Raw genomic sequence first — 11941 nt, forward strand, 5'->3', positions numbered from 1 at the left:
GGAATGCCAAGTGGAATGCCTGATATGAACAAGATCTTGAATGTTTTTTTGATCAACTTATATGGACGGTTGATTTAACATCTATTTTCTAGATTTTAGTTGAGAAATTAGTTGGAGTGGGGTTCACAAGAAATGTGCTTTGTTGATCAACTTATATGGATGGTTGATTTAACATCTGTGTTCACCTTGCTTCTTGTTGATTAGGATTAGTTAGTTCTTTTGGTCTACATGTCGTGAATTAAATTTGGTTCTTAGCAATTTTCTTATTGTTTTTGGTCCATATATCTTTTCTTGAAAGGTTAGTTTGAGCTTCTAAAATAATTGAAGTTTTTTTCCTTTTTATTTGCAATCAGAGTAGAGAATTTTGGAAGAGTTCATAATGTCTAATTTAATTTTTTCAATTTTCCTTTCGACTTGATTCAATTGTAGTTTTATAACCCATAGCACATGCCCCCAGAGGAGTTCTTGAAACCTATCTTGTTTGTTTCATCATAATCAAAAACTAGAAATTTTTGATTTATCTATCATAATTTTATATTTTTTCATAAGTTAGCTATATGTTGCACCTCCTTTTGTTTGCAAAACCTATGACATAAAACTTCATTGCTTCTAGTAGCTTGGTATTGCAAGATGAAGGAGATGATGGTCATGAGATTCTAGACATTTTCAAGAATTTGTTGGAAATGTTTTCTAAACATAAATCTCAAGGATGGTTGTCTTTGTATTGTGAGAACATGGGTGAATTCTTTGTTCATCCATCTCTATGTGGCATACTTGATAAGATCCTCTAGCCCATGAACACTCATACGATTCCTAGTGCATGAATATGGTATGATTTTCAATCCATTCTGTGCCTCAGCCCACCTTGGAGACTAACTGTCCTCCTTAATTAATCCTTGGAACACTTATTTGCCTCACAGCCCATGAGCATGAAAAGATTTTTGTTCAATCCATGTTGGGTTAGTGTACATGAGATCTCATGAACTTGGAAGGCTAGCAATCCTTATTTACAATCCACTTCTAGTAAATTCAAAACTAATTTCATATAGAAATTTTTTGTATGATTTTGCTATTAAATACCCTTCAAAGGAAATGCAATTAAATTCATTGAACATTGCCGCATTGGTTCTAAAGCTAGCCTTTAAGCTCATAATTTTATCCACATTCTTTGTTTCACATTTTATTGATTTAACAATCTATACATGACTCAGGAGCACCTTCACAGAAAGAAAAAAAATGATGCATAGTAATTAACAAACATTGTTTAATGCAATTGTAATAATGTGACAATACTATTATCATTTTAGTCTACTAAAATGAATTTTTATTAGTATGCTTAAATTTTAAGTAATCACACAAGAGAAATGGATCTACTAGTTTTCATAATTTATGTTCATTTCTATTAATTTAAGTATATTTTGTAGTGGAATAAGAGTCCACTTAAAGATGCTAGGCATGGACATAGGTTTTGGGTCTAAAGATTAGAATTGGCCATGTAAACCAATTATGGATCATTTTTTGCTCCATATTTTTCACTTCTATGCTCATTATAATAGTAATTGTATCATAGCTAAGCTAGCTTATTTTAGGTCCACAATTCAACAAATAAGAGGATTGGTATGTCAAGTAGCAATTTTTTTTAAAAAAATTAGTTTAATCTGCCAAAGTTTCAGAATACAAACATTTTATTGATTAGTATTACACACTATATTGTGTAGAAACTAACCAACTTTCCAATGGGTATATTACTATTTTTTGTTAGTGAATAGGTAAATATTTTGCTAATTATTGGTTCTTGTCAAATAGTGTGGCCAATATGTGGGTTGGCTTGTGGTTGTATGAGTGTGCCTCTTTTATAAGTACATGTATTGCTATTCTCTTTTGAACAAATCAATATTTGCTAAATAGTGTGTTATTTTCTTTCTTTTAGTAACATGTCTCTATTGATACTTGTTCATGGATGGAAGACATCGAATTCATATGTCATACTCTAATAAATAGTTTGGGATAGCTAAGCTTATTGTGTATGCATTAATCTCTATGTGTATGTGAATATTTATTAATGCAAACCATACAAAGAGAGTCTTTTTAGGCTGTCTTTGTGTGCAACTATGCAACTTTACACATTTGGAATTTGTGACGTGAATGAAAATCTTCATCCATATAATGCTATTTTAAAATTTAGGACTTTGTCTTGTTATGCGTTGTGATATATAATTAATATTTGTTGAAATTGTAGGAAGAAGCTTGCATGGAGACTTTTGTTTGATAAAAGTGCAAATGATGATCATTAAAGAAGCATATTGAAAAAGCCAAAGCAACAATGTGGTGGTCAATTTACTTTAAAATGGAGGAAGTGGTATGCTACATCCTACATAAATAAAATACTCACTTTGATTCTTATCAATGAAGTTAATGTAATTGTAAATTGTGTAAAAATCTGTATGCTTGTATGTAGGTCACAGATTTAACATCAACAAAGGAGAACCAAGGGCATTTTGATGATTATCTTAATGAAAATTCTCAAGCACATCCTAGCATAGACTTGACTATGACAGTTTTGACAACTGGGTTTTGGCCGAGTTACAAATCATTTGATCTTAACTTGCCAGCCGAAATGGTATACCCATTTTATATATAGTATACCTTTTAAATTGCCAATTTTTGAAGCAGTTTAACATATTAACCTTTTCTACTTAATGCAAGTAAGATGCATAGAGGTGTTCAAGTAGTTCTATCAGAAAAAGACAAAGCATAGAAAGCTTACATGGATATATTCTTTGGGTACTTGTAATATTAATGAGAAGTCTTACCCTAAGCCTATGGAACTTGTTGTTACTACTTACCAGGTAATTTGCTTTTTGGTTAATTACTGACTGATAGTTAGATTCTTTGATTCATATAAAATGGCATTATAGGTCATTTTCTACTAATCATTATTGTGAATTTCTTCTTCTAGTTTTTGGTTAAGAATTAGTTGGGTAGGATAAGTTAAAGCAATGGTTAATATCATTAATTGTTAATGACCATACATTAATAATTTGATTCATTTGCTACTTATTCTATCTGTTTAAAGGAAAACTAAAATTGATGTGTTATAGTGTTAGAATTAAATGCAATGGCTATTTGTCCCTAGAGCCAAATGCCCACCTACCACCTAACAGACTCCAAAATAGATAGAAACAATAACTATTGTGGTTGAGTTTTGAAATCTAAAAATAAGGGGAAATGTTTTTGGAAGCGTGATAAAAAGGAATGTTCTATTCCATTCGACCTGTAGAAGAAATTAGAACAAGAGTATATCAAAGAGTTGTAGAGTAGAGAAAGAAGAAAGGAAGTTGATTAGCATATTAGTCATTACAGAGACAGAAGGAATTGTTGTCATGCCTGCAGTTACATGTGTTTCTTCTTATCATTCTGTAAGTTTGTAGTTTATTGGTTTCAACCTGAGAAGTAGTGATTGCTCCAGGTGTTATTGTATGCAGCCATTAGAGCTGCAAGTTTGCAAGTTTAAAGTTTGAAGTTGTTTAAAGTTTTAGGGTTATTTTAGGGTTTTCTGGTTGAAGCCGAATGCTCCCAAATTTTGTAATTTTTTTAATCTTAGTTGAATAGAAAGAAAGCATGTATACTTGAATCCATTAATTCTTCTTCTATTCATTGCATTTGACAAGTTTGTTTGAAAACTTCATACTTTGCCTCCCTGGTTAAAATGGAAAAAAATATTAAGTATATGAAATAGAACACTTGGCATCCTCTTCTATCATGTATCACTTTCTAGTGATTGTCAAGTATTGCATTTGAGTGTTGAGCTTACTTGGCTTCCTATTGTGTTGAGCTAACTCAACACCTACTACTTGTCACTCGACACCTTCAAGTGCCAAGCAAACTGGCACTCAAAACCTTCATGTGCTGAGCAAGTTTTTTTAGGTTTTAGAGTTGTGAGTTTTAATTGAATTTTATATTTCTCACATGGTATTAGAGCTTTGAGGCCCCACATCCATAGTGATTTAGGGCAAATTTTTTTGGGATATTTATCATTGTAGGAGATGCAAGAAATATATGGCAGCAACCACCACCCTTCAATGGGAAAAATTATGATACATGGGCAAAGAAGATGAAGACCATAATGGTTGCAAATGATTTATAGGAGTTTGTGGTTAATGGGTTCAATGATGTGACAAAACCAACTCAATATGTTGCCCTCACAAATGCACAAAAGACTCATTTGAAAGAGTCAAGGAGGAAAGATGCAAAGGCATTATGTTTGATTGAAACAACAATGACAGAGACAGTTTTTGCAAAGATTGCAGCAGCAAATTATGCAAAAGAAGCCTAGGATATCTTTGAGATAAACTTCAAGGGGACTGATAAAGTCTATATAGTAAAGCTACATAATATAAGGAGGGAGTTTGAGAACCTTTAGAAGAAAAAAAATGAATCAATTGCAGATTTTAGTTCAAGAACCTCCAATGTGATTAACCAACTAATGTAAAATGGAGAAGACTATCAAGAGTAGAGGATAGTGGAAAAGATATTGAGGAGTTTACCTCATAAATATGACAATTTGGTCATGACCATAGAAGAGGCAAAATACCTCACTATTTTGACAATGGATGAGTTGATGGGTACTCTTCAAACCCATGAGCATAGGATCAACATATTTGCATCTTCTTCTTCCCAAGAGCAAGCATTCAAGGCTTAGTCAAATCCAAGAGGAAGGGGGAGAAGAAGAAATGGCTCAAGCAAAAACTCCAAAGGTAGAGGCCAAGGAAATGGAGAACAAAGAAATGTTGCAGCAAAAAGCTCAGGAAGAGCAGATGGAGCAAGTAGCTCACAAAATACTTCAAGAGGAGGTAAGAAAAACTACAACTCAAATAAGAGTAATGTAGAATGCTACTACTGTCATAAATATGGGCATTATGCAAGTGAATTCTGGAAGAAGCAAAATGATTAGTCAGGACAAGCAAATGTGGCCGATGTGAACATGGAAAGTGGAAACAATGCCACTGCCTTCATCATGTGTAATGTTGCTGAAGAAGGAAGCCCTAAGGTTTGGTGCCTTGACAGTGGATGTAGCAACCACATGAGTAGTAATGAAACCTTATTTTTATTCATTGACAAGAGTTTCAAATTTAAGATTAAAATGGGTAACAATGGAACCCTACCAGTTGTGGGCAAAGGATCTATTTGGTCTACACCAAGCAAGGTGAGAAGAAGGAAATGCAAAATGTATATTTTGCTCCTGGTATGAAGCACAATTTGATGAGCATTGGTCAGCTCATTCAAAATGGATACAAAGTGCTGATGGAGAATGACATATGTGTCATTCATGAAAAGGATGGGAGCAAGAACTTACTTGCGGCGGTTCAAATGACAAAGAAGAGAATGTTTCCCTTGAGGATAGAGACATGTTTCTCATCTCAAGTTGGTGTTGCACCTCACACACAATCAACTCTAAGGAGTGTGATTGAAGACCCTTCATAGCTATGGCACCTCAGGTATGGTCATCTTGGCTATGCTAGTTTAAATTTGTTGTCAAATAAAAGAATGGTAGAAGGTTTGTCACGAATAGGAAATTCATGTGACAAGTGTGAGGCTTGTATTTTGGGTAAGCAACATAGGCTTCCCTTTAATTCTAGAAATTCTAAGAGGGCTAGATATCCGTTAGAGTTAGTGCATACTGACCTATCAATCCTATGTAAGTTACTTCCATTGCGGGAAGTATTTATTTCATGACATTTATTGATGATTTTAGTCATAGGACATGGGTTTATTTTTTGAAATCTAAATCTGAAGCATTCGATAAGTTTCTTGAGTTCAAAGCCTAGGTTGAAAGAGAATGTAGACACTAGATCAAAGTCTTAAGATTAGATAGAGGAGGGGAGTATACCTCCAATTCTTTTGTAAATTTTTGTAGGAAACATGGTATAAATAAAGAGCTTACAACCAGCTATACACCACAACAGAATGGAGTGGCTAAAAGAAAGAATAGGACCATTGTTGAAATGGCAAGGAGCATGATGAAAGAGAAAAACCTCCCAACTAAATTTTGGGGAGAGGCTATGGCAACAATAGTTTATCTAATTAATAGGTGTCTTACAAATGTTGTTCGTGATAGAATTCCAATGGAAGCATGGTCATGAGGAAGATGGATAGTTGAACACCTAGGGGTGTTTGGATGTGTTGCATATGCACACGTGCCTAAAGAGCAAAGGCAAAAATTGGATGACAAACATGTGAAGTGCATCTTCACAAGGTACGACTTAGAATCAAAGACATACAAACTGTATGACCCATTGAACAACAAGATGATTCTCTCAAGAGATGTGGAATTTCTTGAAAATCAGTCATGGTATGGACCGACTAATGAATCATCAAGCACCTCAAGTAAAGTGCCCATTATGAGTGAAGAGGATGTTGATGAATAGCAAGAAGAAGTAGATAGAAGAAAAGGCAAGCAGCCTCAGTCATTACTGAGCTCCTCTAGGCATGACCGAGTGTTAGTGATAAGTAATAGTGATGACTGAGTTGGTCGGCAAAGTAGCAATAGCGAAGATTTTGATCCCGCACTCTCCTCCCTATTACCAAGAAAGACCAGGAGTCTTAGGGAGATATACCAAGATGAAAGGTATGAAGATTATGATGAGAGTGTTAATTTTTCATTATTTTCTCACAGTGATCCAATATATTTGGAAGAAGCTATTAAGGAGAAGAAATGGTGTAAGGCCATGGATGAGGAGATAGATGCTATAGAAAGGAATGAGACATGGGGGCTAACTAAATTGCCTCCCAACAAGCAAGTGATTGGAGTGAAATGGGTCTACAAGACCAAATGCAATGTTGAAGGCAAGATTGATAGGCATAAGGCAAGGCTGGTAGTCAAGGGCTACAAAATAGCAGTATGGTAGAGATTATGATGAGACTTATGCCCTAGTTTCAAGAATGAAATTCATGCATGCTGTCATACCAATTGCAGCTCAACACAAATGGAAGGTATTTCAAATGGATGTGAAGTCTGCCTTCCTAAATGGTGTATTGAAGGAAGAAGTATATGTGGAGCAGCCACCTAGTTATGAAGTTGTAGGTGAAGAACACAAAGTATATAGATTGAAGAGAGCTCTTTATGGGCTCAAGTAAGATCCAAGGGCATGGTACAATAGGATTAACTCATATTTGATGAGCAATGGCTTTAGCAAAAGCAATGGTGAGCCTACACCCTACATCAAGGTAGCAAAGGGAATGTGTTTATTGTTGTCTTGCATGTAGATGATTTGATTTTTATTGGTAATGACAAGGCTCTAATTGGTGAGTTCAAAGAGGCCATGAAAAATGAATTTGAAATGATAGACCTAGGTCTCTTGATGTACTTTCTAGGCATAGAAGTAAAACAAATGCATAATGGCATCTTCATCTCTCAAGAAAAATATGTAGGGTAGATCTTGGAGAGATTCAAAATGCAGAACAGTAAGGCAACCCCCACACCAATAGTAGTAGGTCTGAAGTTGAACAAGGAAGACTCTAGAAAGAGAGTGGATCCAACACTATACAAGAGTATGGTTGGAAGGTTAATGTATTTGACTGCAAGTTGGCTAGACTTGATGCATGCAGTAAGTCTAATTTCCAGATTTATAGAAACACCAAAGGATTCCCATTGGCAAGTGGGAAAAAGGTTCCTAAGGTATGTGAAAGGTATTAAGGGATTTGGGATTTTGTATACTGTAGCAAATGAATTCAAGTTGGTAGGATATACTGATAGTGATTGGGCTAGAAGTATAGATGATAGGAAGAGCACTTCTGGATACATGTTTCATATGGGATCGAGTGCAATTTCATGGGCATCCAAGAAGAAACCTATTGTTGCTCAATCTATAGTAGAGGCTGAATAAATAGTAGAAAATGTAGCAGCATGTCAAGCAATTTGGCTAGGGAGGATCTTGATAGATTTGAATGAAAAGAAAGAGGATGGAACCATAATTTATTGCGACAACAGTTCATCAATTGCATTATCCAAGAATCCAGTCTTCCATGGGAGAAGCAAACATATTGGGATTAGATATCACTTCATCAGAGAGTTGGTGGAGAATGGCGATATCAAGATGGAATTTTGTAAGTTTAAGCAGTAGCTAGCAAATATTTTCACAAAGCCATTAGGCATTGGAAGTTTTGTACACCTAAGAGAGTGTCTTGGTGTAGTTGATGTGGATCAGCAATGATCATTGTCTATTTGGCTTGGGACAAAGGGGGAGTGTTGGAATTCAATGCAATGGTCATTTGTCCCTAGAGCCAAATACCCACCTACCACCTGATGGACTCTAGAAAAGATAGAAACAATAACTATGGTGGTTGAATTTTGAAATTTGAAAATAGGGTGAAATGTTTTTGGGAGCATGACAAAAAGGAATGTTCCATTCCATTTGACCTATAGAAGAAGTTAGAAGAAGAGCAGATTAGAGAGTTGCAGAGCAGAGAAAGAAGAAAGGAAGTTGATCAGTAGATCAGTCATTACAGAGATAAAAAGAACCATTTTCATGCCTACAGTTGCACATGTTTCTTCCTGTCATTCTGTAAGTTTGTAGTTTACTGGTTTCAACCTGAGAAGTAGTGATTGCTCCAAGTGTTATTGTATGCAGCCATTAGAGATGCAAGTTTGCAAGTTTAAAGTTTGAAGTTGTTTAAAGTTTTAGGGTTATTTTAGGGTTTTCTAGTTGAAGCTGAATGCTCCCAAATTTTGTAATGTTTTTAATCTTAGTTGAATAGAAGGCAAGTAGGCATACTTGAATCCATTGATTCTTCTTCTATTCATTACATTTGACAAGTTTTTTTGAAAACTTCATACTTTGCCTCTCTGGTTAAAATGGAAAAAATATTAAGTATATGAAACAGAACACTTGGCATCCTCTTCTATCATGTATCACTTTATAGTGATTTCCAAGTATTTTCTTTGAGTGTAGAGCTTACTCAGCTTGCTCTTGTGCTGAGCTAACTTGACACCTACTTCCTATCACTCGGCACCTTCAAGTGCTGAGAAAACTGGCACTCAACACCTTCATGTGCTGAGAAAGTTATTTTAGGTGTTAGAGTTGTGAGTTTTAATTAAATTTTATATTTCTCACATATAGAAACCATAAATATGCAAAGTGAACACATCATGTTTATTAGTGCTAGTTTCCTTGATATATCTAGAATTCACTTATTTTTCCTTGTGTAACTTACTTTGTGGTTATGATACACAGGCATCAGCACTATTTCTATTCAATGCATCTAAAAGGCTAAGTTACTCAGAAGTTAAGACTCAATTGAATTTGACCAATGAAGATATTGTCAGATTGCTATATTCTCTTTCATGTGTGAAACATAAAATTCTCAATAAAGAGCCAAATACAAAAACTATGGCACAAATAGATGCCTTCGAAGTCAATTCAAAGTTTACTGATAAGATGAGGAGAATTAAGGTATGAAATCTAATATAACAAATTGTATACTATTTTTCCTATCTATTTTTAACAAAAAGTAATGCATGTGGAGATCACATGGGAATTGGTTTCTACCTGATTGTAGATTCCATTCCCACTAGTCGATGAGAAAAAAAAGGTGATTGAGGATGTGGATAAAGATAGACATTATGCAATTGATGTGTCAATTGTAAGAATTATGAAGAGTAGAAAAGTTTTAGCACACCAACAACTTGTTATGGAGTGCATTGAGCAACGTGGATGGATGTTCAAGGTGAATTGCCTAATTGGATACTTGAAACAAAAATGAATTAGTTAATTTATGAAATAAGGCTGTTAGTTTACTAAAATTAATAATTTTTGTTCATTTAGCCTAATTTCAAGGCAATCAAAAAGTGAATTAAAGACCTAATCACCGAAAAATACCTAGAAAGGGACAAAGATAATCCTAACACTTTTAGATATCTTTTCTAGAACTACCCAAATGGGTTCTTAAGGATCTTTGTTATAGAAGTCTTTTTATTGACTTTTGCAAGTGGAGGGTTGTGATTATCAAGTCATGATAAAAAAGCTTTCCAAACTACATCATTGTTAATGTAAGCAGTGAAGGCTATCAAGGCCCCTTGGTAACAAGGTTAGTTTCTTGAGAATTCATAATTGGAGGATAACTCTAAATGTCTCTAATTTCCAAACAGTCGAATCATTATTTTTGTCAGTGTGATATAACATAGTTTTTAAATGCTTAAATGTCTCATAACTAGGATTTGTATCTATTGAGTGGGACAATGGATGCTTTGATGCCATCAATGTTATAGTTTATTTTTCTCCAACATGAATTGTTGGATATGGACCCAAAGTTATTATGATTACTTTTGATAATTTTTGAATTTGATCTATAATATTTTGGATTCTATTTCAAATGGTGAAATTGTTTATATTTGTAGTCTATTTAATGTGGCTAATTTTCCAATTTTGTGTGTTAAATGGTAAACATTTTAGTATAGCATTAATGAATTTTGGTGGTATTACATTTTTTATTGGGCCTTCTAGGCAAATGATTTCAATAATATTTTCTAGTATTTCAAGAAGTAAAGCTAGCGATGGGACATGACTGATGTTACATACAAATACTTTGTCTATTATGTTGCTATTAATATTTTACCAGCTTGCTAATTCTATTGGAATCATTTGGTTTATATGATCTAATCACCTATGTGAATTAGTAGCATATTTTGACCTCATTAAAAGGTTCTAATGGCCAGGTTGATAAGATAACAAGTTTTGTGGTTGTTGTGGCTACAATCCTAAATCTGTAGTCTCATCTACATAGGATTATGAAATATCATCTCAGTGTATAATAATAATTGTAATAGTGCACACACACACACACACACACACACACACACACACACACACACACACACACACACACACACACACACACACACACACACACACACACACACACACACACACACACACACACACACACACACACACACACACACACACACACACCTTTTCATTGGATCAATGATCATTTTCTATAAATGAATCATAAATAGTAGCAATTCTAAAGAAGCACAATCTAATGAAGGGGCAGGGGTTACTTAAGATGAGACACCTAAGTGATGTGGCTTTTTTTCCTCTCCTGAGGAAATCTCTTATGAATCCTCAATTTATCTATTAAATTAAATTGCCAATCTTTCAAGAAATATTAGTCTCCTATAAGCAATAATATCTAGATTAGCTAGGAAATAAGGTAGGAAGGTGCATCAGTGCCAATTTTCTCCAATTGAGTAGCCTGGCCCAACCTACTCAATTCATGTTCCATGAGGCAAAATGACTTGGTTAGTTAGTCAGTGCTCACAACTTGGATTTAGTTGTGAAGAACCAATATCTAGGCTTCCTTCAATTAAATAGCCAACATCTAGTTGGTTAGCTTATGGGCCAAGGGGTCAATTGACTTGGTTGGTTCTTCTGTTCTATTGGGATTAATTGTGAGAAACAATCTCTAGGCATCCTATAGGTCATTCCCATTAAATTCTTAATATGGTTAGTTGCTTGGAAATATGTGAAGAATTGAATTTAGTGAAATTAGGATATTATTATTTTCAATAGGAATTATCTATATATGATCTACATCCTTGATTTTAATGTTCGGTATTAATTGATTACCATTATCTCTAAATTGAATTGCAATTATGTACTAGAATACTAATCGAGATCAAGTACATCGCTAAAGGGGACATTATAAAAATTTGCACATATATATATAATTGTGTTCATTTCCTTGGAATTTGTGTACTATTCAACACTCTACTGCTTGTGAACTTGTGATCAAAGCAGCATTCTAGGCATCCCAGAGTGAATACTTGGGCTGGATTTGCTCAACAATTGAAGTGTGCCATGGACTTTGAAGCCGAGCTTGTTAAGTGTAAGGATTCTTTACTTTCTTTTTTAGATAAACAAAGTGATGTTTAACCTCA

The 11941-nt window shown here is 34.4% G+C and overlaps 1 pseudogene; it reads left to right on the forward strand.

Annotated features, from left to right (window-relative positions):
• The first annotated feature begins 3 nt into the window (after positions 1-3).
• LOC149545143 (cullin-1-like) lies at positions 4-9926 on the forward strand (annotated as a pseudogene).
• Positions 9927-11941: the final 2015 nt, after the last annotated feature.

This window comes from Cupressus sempervirens, chromosome 7 (genome assembly GCF_028749045.1).
Source record: "Cupressus sempervirens isolate cs-2001-9-10 chromosome 7, ASM2874904v1, whole genome shotgun sequence".
NCBI classification, from domain to species: Eukaryota; Viridiplantae; Streptophyta; class Pinopsida; order Cupressales; family Cupressaceae; genus Cupressus; species Cupressus sempervirens.